The following is a 7,820-nucleotide window of genomic DNA, read 5'->3' as shown; positions in this document are numbered from 1 at the left end:
TGACCGGTCGACCGGTCCGGTCGACCGGTGTGCACACTACCGGTCGACCGGTAGTGTTGTATTGCTCTGTCACCGGTCGACCGGTTGACACGGGGTTTGATCCTGTTTGGCCTGAAATTGCTGTTTTGACCATGTTTTCGGGGAGAACCCAAATTAGCTTCATTTGGGGACTTGAGATAAATGGATTAGCCTTGTTAATCCTTGATTTGAGATTGAAAACCCTTGGAATGATATTTTGAAACATGAAAATGGATTAGGGCACACTAATTGGAAACCTTGGTATCTAATTGAGATTTGGATTGCTTGAGGAATGAGAATTAATCCTAAAGTGTTGTCTTGCATCAGTGATCACTGAGGATTCAGACTGAAGGGGCTTAACGAAGCGGAAGCCGGAAAAGGCAACCCTAGTCCCAGGTTTGATAATGCGAGGTAGGATTTCTATCCCTTTTTCCTTGTGAGCCTGTTTTCAAAAGGATTTTGGCCTTGAAAATGTTTTAAAGAAAGGGATTGCCTTGTGAAAGAAAAATGCTTTGAAAATCATGGCTTGTTAGTCATGGAACCTCATGGCTTGTCCAGTCATGGGGCCCGCAACTTGAGTAGTTCGTGGGGTCATATTAACGATTTCAAAATGTTAATGAATGATTTCTTAATAAAGAGATCTTGTGAACCGGTAAGAGAGTCTATTGCTGTAAGCCTAGATAGGATGCGGAGAATGCATCCTCGGGGGCAGAACCTGAAACTCAGTCCAGGTAGGCGAGGCACTTGGTTAGGTAAGTAATTTGTACTAATTACTTGCTGAAGCCTGTAAAATGGTTATTTTCAGTTATATTTCTTTGAGAAAAAGGATGTGAGGTTCCGGTTGTTTTGTCGGGACTGAATGTCTTATTTTATTTACTTATTCATTTATTTATTTCCTCGCTCACTTATTATTCATTTATTTATAACGTTTATTTTAAATTATATCCTACTGCGCCTTTCGCTCACGTTTTATGTTTTAAATGTATTAAACCCCTCCCAGGAGATTCTAGGAGCGATGCACAGTAGCTGGATATTTGCTACGCAGCAGCTGAGTTGTGCTGCTATTGGAATCAAGTGAGGATTGTGGTCATCCTCTTGGACAAATGTAAGTAATTTGAGAAATTATGTAAACGTATGTAATATTTAGATTTACTAGACTATGGTTTATGTCTGTTGTAATGATTATTTACATGAGCATGTATGTACGATACTATATGTCCTGTAGGGTGGAGCCCTATGTGTTGTCAGAGGCTCGGGATTCTGTAGTAATGTATTTATAATTTAATTCAGTCGAGTGGGGCTCGTCTAGGAATCTGCTTGACATCTGTTATCCACTGAACAGTCTAGTTTTATTTCAGTTAAAGGAAATGGCACCTCGCCGTAGGCCCGCTAATCAACCGGCACAACAGAATTAGGGATTTCTGGATGCCATGTATGCTGCCTTTCAAGGCATGGCCACAAGAGCTCAAAATGAGCGGCCGGTTGAGGATAGGAAGCAGGGGTACTTCCGGGAATTTAGGCGTGCACCTATCCCCTCATTTAATAGTGAGTGAGGACCCCAGGAGGCGGAGTTCTGGTTAGACTCCATAATCAAGCATTTGAGTACTATGGGAGTTCCAGATGAATATTGGGTGGAATTTGCGGTACACAAGATGGTGGGCTTAGCGAATACTTGGTGGAAATAGGTCAAGAGAAGAATAGATGTTACAGGACTGACCTGGGAGCAATTTGAGACGCTGTTCAATGAGCAGTACTTCCCTCAGAGGTATAGGGAGGGAAAACGTTGGAATTCATGTTTCTGCTGCAAGGTGACATGTCTCTAAGGGAGTTTGAGGCCAAGTTTAATGATCTGTCCCGGTTCGCGCCATCTTTGGTGGAATCTGAACACCTTAGATGTCTTAAGTTTCAGAAGGGCCTCAAGAATTCTATGAGGAGGTCATTGGTGGCTTTAAGGATTCAGAATTTCTGGGATTTGGTAGCTGCTGCTACAAGGGTGGAACAGGATAACTTGGCCTATCACCAAAGCAAAGAGGCAACTGGTCGGGTCTCTGTCTCTGGTAGACCTTCTGTTTTAGGTGGGCCACAGCGGAGTGGTAGAAGAAACCGCAACCAGGGACAGACGGTTGGGGAAATGACAAGCGGTGGCAGTAGTTCGTCTGGAAGTGACAGAAATGCTCCGTACGGGCCCAGGTGTCACCATTGTGGGCAGGTGGGTATTAGGTGGAATTGTCCTAATTGGCCGCCGGCTCAACAAGCCCAAAGTGACGCTTCCTACTGTCAAGAAGGGCCACCACCGTACATGCCACCATATCAGCCACAACAGATGCCATACCCTCCTGTGCCGACTTATCAACCACCTCCGTTTACACAATTTCGGGCTCAAGCGCCGAGACCGGTGCAACCACCTCCACCACAACAGTATAGGCCTCCGACCCAATGGCCTAATGTTGGTGATAGAGGGAAAGGGAAAGTACATGGACAAGCTTATGCCCTGGCAGGAGGCAGTTCTGGAGATCAGACCAGCAACACGGTGGTTGAGGGTATGATTCTAATCTCTCATTCTTTTGCGCACGTGTTGTTTGATACAGGTGTCACACACTCGTTTATATCAAGTTCTTTTTTTTGGGCTTTGAAACTGAAATATGAGAATTTAGAAGTCGTGATGATTTTGAACTCTCCATTGGGATGTGTGGAGGTAATGAGTGTGTGTAAATCGTGTGAAATCACGATTGGCGGTGAGCGATTGAGAGCAGATTTGATTATCCTTCTGATGAACCTGTTTGACGTGGTACTCAGAATGGATTGGCTATCAAGGTATGGTGCGATTGTTGATTGCTACCGTAGAAAAGTAACTTTGGTGATGAATTCTGGAACAGTGATTTCTTATCAGGCGGATATGAGCCCAGTCCTGGGGAAACGACTGTTGAAGTACAACGTTGGGGGATGGAGGAACTTGGCATGTTTTTCTTCTCTTCTTGCTTTAGAAGGTGAACCCGAGATAATTGGAGATAGTGCGGGAATCCCTGTTGTGGATGAGTTTACAGATGTATTTCCTGATGGGCTACCTAGTTTACCGCCAGATCGGGAGATTGAATTCTGTATTGATTTGGTTCTGGGAACGGCACCTATTTCCATTCCTCCATATCGGATGGCTCCGGCGGAGATGAAAGAGTTGAGAACGCAGCTTGAGGAGCTGGCAGAAAAGGGATATATCCAGAATAGTACTTCCCCTTGGGGTGCACCGGTGTTATTTGTGAAGATGCACGACAGATCTCTTCGGTTGTGCATTGACTACCGTCAATTGAACAGGGTGACTGTGAAGAACAAATACCCACTGTCAAGGATCGATGAGTTATTCGATCAGTTGGGTGGATCACAGTTCTACTCCAAGATTGACTTGAGATCTGGGTACCACCAATTGAAAAATCAAGGAGGAAGACATTCCGAAGACTGCTTTCAGAACTCGATATGGACACTTCAAATTTCTTGTAATGCCTTTTGGGTTGACGAATGCCCCGGCTGCATTCATGGATCTAATGAACCGTGTTTTCTGGCCATACTTGGATCAGTTCGTGATCGTCTTCATTGACGACATACTAGTTTACTCGAAGACTTGGGAAGAACATGAGCAGCACTTAAGAATTGTCCTTCAGACTCTTCGAGAACACCAATTGTACACTAAGAAGGAGAAGTGTGACTTCTGGCTAACAGAAGTGAAGTTCCTTGGGCATGTGATTTCTGGACAGGAAATTTCTGTAGATTCTTCCAAGATCGAGACTATGCTACAGTGGGAAAGGCCGAAGAATGTAGCGGAGATTCACAATTTCCTCAGACTTGCAGGGTACTATCGGCGTTTCGTGAAAGACTTCTCGAGTATCGCTGCACCGCTAACTCGGTTGACCAAGAAAGAAGTTAGATTCCAGTGGGATGCTGAATGTGAAAATGCTTTTCAGGAATTGAAGGTCAGACTGACAAGTGCACCAGTCTTGACTATTCCTGATAGTGAGGAACCATATGAGGTGTATTCTGACGCCTCGGGGAGTGGGCTTGGCTGTGTCTTAATGCAAGAGGGACGCGTGGTAGCTTACGCATCTCGCCAATTAAGACCACATAAACAAAATTACCCCACTCATGATTTGGAACTGGCAGCGGTAATATTTACTCTGAAAATATGGAGATGTTATCTCTATGGAGCAAAGTTTCAGGTTTTTGCTTACCATAAAAGTCTGAAGTACTTGTTCACTCATAAAGACTTAAATCTTAGGCAAAGGAGATGGGTGGAGTATATGGAAGATTACGACTTCACTCTGCAATATCATCCTGGAAAAGCTAATGTGGTGGCTGATGCCCTTAGCAGGAAGACGACAGGGACTCTAGCGTCATTAGCTTTGGAAGATTGGAAAAGGACTGAAGTGGTGAGTGAGTATGATCTTCAGTTCTACGAAGATCATAACCAGGCTATGGTGTATATTTTGATCTCTATACCGGATATTGTACAACAGGTTAAGCAGAATCAATAATAGGATCCACACCTCCAAGGAATTTGGATTCGGAGCCAGAATATAGTGCAATTCGAGGATTGGAGAATCCGAGAGGATGGAGCCTTGTATTTCTGCAACCGCCTTGCTGTTCCTAAGGCGAGTGAGGTAAAGAAGACGATTCTGTAAGAGGCACACAAATCGAGGTATGCTATTCATCCGGGAAGTACAAAGATGTACCAGGACCTAAAAAGACAGTATTGGTAGAGAGGCATGAAAAGAGACGTTCGTGAGTATGTCTCAGAATATGTGACTTGCCTCAGGATTAAAGCTGAGCATCGGAAGCCAGCGGGAGAGTTGCAACCTCTTCCTGTCCCTAGATGGAAATGGGAGCACATCACTATGGATTTTCTAATGGGGCTACCGAGAACTGAGTTGAAGCACGATGCCATCTGGGTGGTGGTGGACAGGTTGACGAAGTCCGCGCACTTCATACCGTTTTGTATGACGTATTCTCAGAGGATTTTGTCAGAATTGTACCTGGAGCACATCGTGAGGCTACACGGAGTGCCATTGTCTATCACGTCAGATCGTGACACGCGTTTTAATGCAAGGTATTGGAAGAGGTTCTAGGAAGCCATGGGAACAGACTTGAACTTCAGCACAGCATTTCATCCTCAGACTGATGGGCAATCTGAAAGGGTAATTCAGATTCTGGTGGATATTCTTCGTGCTTGTATTCTGGAATTTGGTGGGAACTGGAAGAAATACCTGCACCTAGCCAAGTTTGCTTATAACAACAACTATCATGCCAGTATTGGAATGGCACCATTTGAAGCTCTATATGGTCGTCCTTGTAGGTCACCTGTGTGTTGGTTGGAACCAGAGGATCGACTGAGCACTGGACCGGAAGTCATTCAAGAGAATAATGAGAAGATAGTTGTGATTCAAGAATGACTGTTGGCAGCTCAAAGCCGTCAAAAAAGCTATGTTGATAGAAGGCGTAGGCCTTTGGAATTCCAAGAAGGTGACTTTATTTTGCTGAAGGTTTCCCCACGCAAGGGAGTTGTTCGGTTTGGTGTGAGAGGGAAACTTGCACCAAGGTATGTGGGACCATTCCCGATCGTGCAACGAATCGGAGTAGTGGCGTATCGGTTAGTCTTACCGCCTGAATTATCTCACGTGCATGACGTGTTTCATGTCTCCATGCTTCGGAAATGTCAACCTGAGCCGAAAGCCGTAGTGCAGTGGTTTGATGTTCCGATACAGTATGACGCGTCGTACGAGTAGGCACTAGTTCAGATTCTCGACCGAAAAGTAAAGAGTCTGCGTCATCGTGAGATCCCGTTAGTGAAAGTGTTGTGGCAACACCATGGAATTGAATAAGCAACATGGGAGCTTGAAACATGATGCAGGAGCAGTATCCGCATCTGTTCACACTTTGAGGTAGGCTTTAATTTCGGGGATGAAATTGCCTAAGGGGGGTGGAGCTGTAACACCCTGAAGAATTAATTGAGATTAATTAAGGTAATTGAGATTATTAGTGTGCCTAATCTGGATTATTAATTGAGTTTAATTAATAAATGTTTCTGACACGTGTGAGTTTAAATAGTTCCAAGGTATTTAAATTATTCTCAGTAATTTATTTTAAACCAGAAGTGTGTATGGGCGCATTTCTGGACTGCTCTTAAAATATTGTACACATGTCATTTTCTTTTCTTTTTCCTTTTCTTTTCTTTTCTCTTTTCTTTTCTTTTCTCTCTTTCCTTTTTCCTTCCCGTGCATCTCTCTCTCACTCTCTCTCACTCTCCCGAGCACCTCTCTCTCTCTCGCTCTCTCTCTCATTTTTGTCCCAAATCAAATGGATCTTGAACCAAGGAAAGATTTAAAGAAGTTTTCAACGTCGAGAGAAGGATTCGAGGTAAGATTACTGAAAGAACCTCTCTTGAATCTCAAGTTTTTGAATTTCAAAACTTATTTTTGGTTCAAACTGGATTTTGATGGTTTTGAGTAAAACTATGGTAGAAATTGGAGATCTTGGGTTCTTTGGACTTGTTTTAGGACCTAGAACCCAGATCTAGTGGTTTCCCTTTGAAATATTTCGATTTGGGACTGAGATTTGCAGGTTTTGGACTGGTTTTCGCGAGCTTCTCTCGCGCAGCTGATTCCATCGGTCGACCGGATCACATGGAAACCGGTTTACCTATGTAGTCGACCGGATTGCAGGCTGACCGGTCGACCGGTTCGGTCGACCGGTGTGCACACTACCAGTCGACCGGTAGTGTTGCATTGCTCTGTCACCGGTCGACCGGTTGACATGGGGTTTGACCCTGTTTGGCATGAAATTATTGTTTTAACCCATGTTTTTGGGGAGAACCAAAATTAGCTTCATTTGGGAACTTGAAATAAATGGATTAGCATTGTTAATCCTTGATTTGAGATTGAAAACCCTTGGAATGATATTTTGAAACATGAAAATGAATTAGGGCACACTAATTGGAAACCTTGGTATCTAATTGAGATTTGGATTGCTTAATTAATCCTAAAGTGTTGTCTTGCATTAGTGATCGCTGCGGATTCAGACTGAAGGGGCTTGAGGAAGCGGAAGCCAGAAAAGGCAACACTAGTCCCAGGTTTGATAGTGCGAGGTAGGATTTCTATCCCTTTTTCCTTGTGAGCCTATTTTCAAAAGGATTTTGGCCTTGAAAATGTTTTGAAGAAAGGGATTGCCTTGTGAAAGAAAAACGCTTTGAAAACCATGGCTTGTTAGTCATGGAACCTCATGGCTTGTCCAGTCATGGGGCCCGTAGCTTGAGTAGTTCGTGGGGTCATATTAACGATTTCAAAATGTTAATGAATGATTTCGTAATAAAGAGATCTTGTGAATCGGTAAGAGAGTCTATTGCTGTAAGCCTAGATAGGATGCAGAGAGCGCATCCTCGGGGGCAGAACCTGAAACTCGGTCCGGGTAGGCGAGGCACTTGGTTAGGTAAGTAATTTGTACTAATTACTTGCTGAAGCCTGTAAAACGGTTATTTTCAGTTATATTTCCTTGAGAAAAAGGATGTGAGGTTTCGACTGTTCTGTCAGGACTGAATGTCTTATTTTATTTACTTATTCATTTATTTATTTCCTCGCTCACTTATTATTCATTTATTTATAACGTTTATTTTAAATTATATCATACTACGCCTTTCGCTCACGTTTTATGTTTTAAATGTATTAAACCCCTCTCAGGAGATTCTAGGAGCGGTGCACAGTAGCTGGATATTTGCTACGCAGCAGCTGAGTTGTGCTGCTGTTGGAATCAAGTGGGATTGTGGT

The sequence above is a fragment of the Morus notabilis genome, unplaced genomic scaffold (assembly GCF_000414095.1).
Source record: "Morus notabilis unplaced genomic scaffold, ASM41409v2 Scaffold35, whole genome shotgun sequence".
NCBI classification, from domain to species: domain Eukaryota; kingdom Viridiplantae; phylum Streptophyta; class Magnoliopsida; order Rosales; family Moraceae; genus Morus; species Morus notabilis.
Note: the sequence above shows the minus strand (reverse complement) of the source record.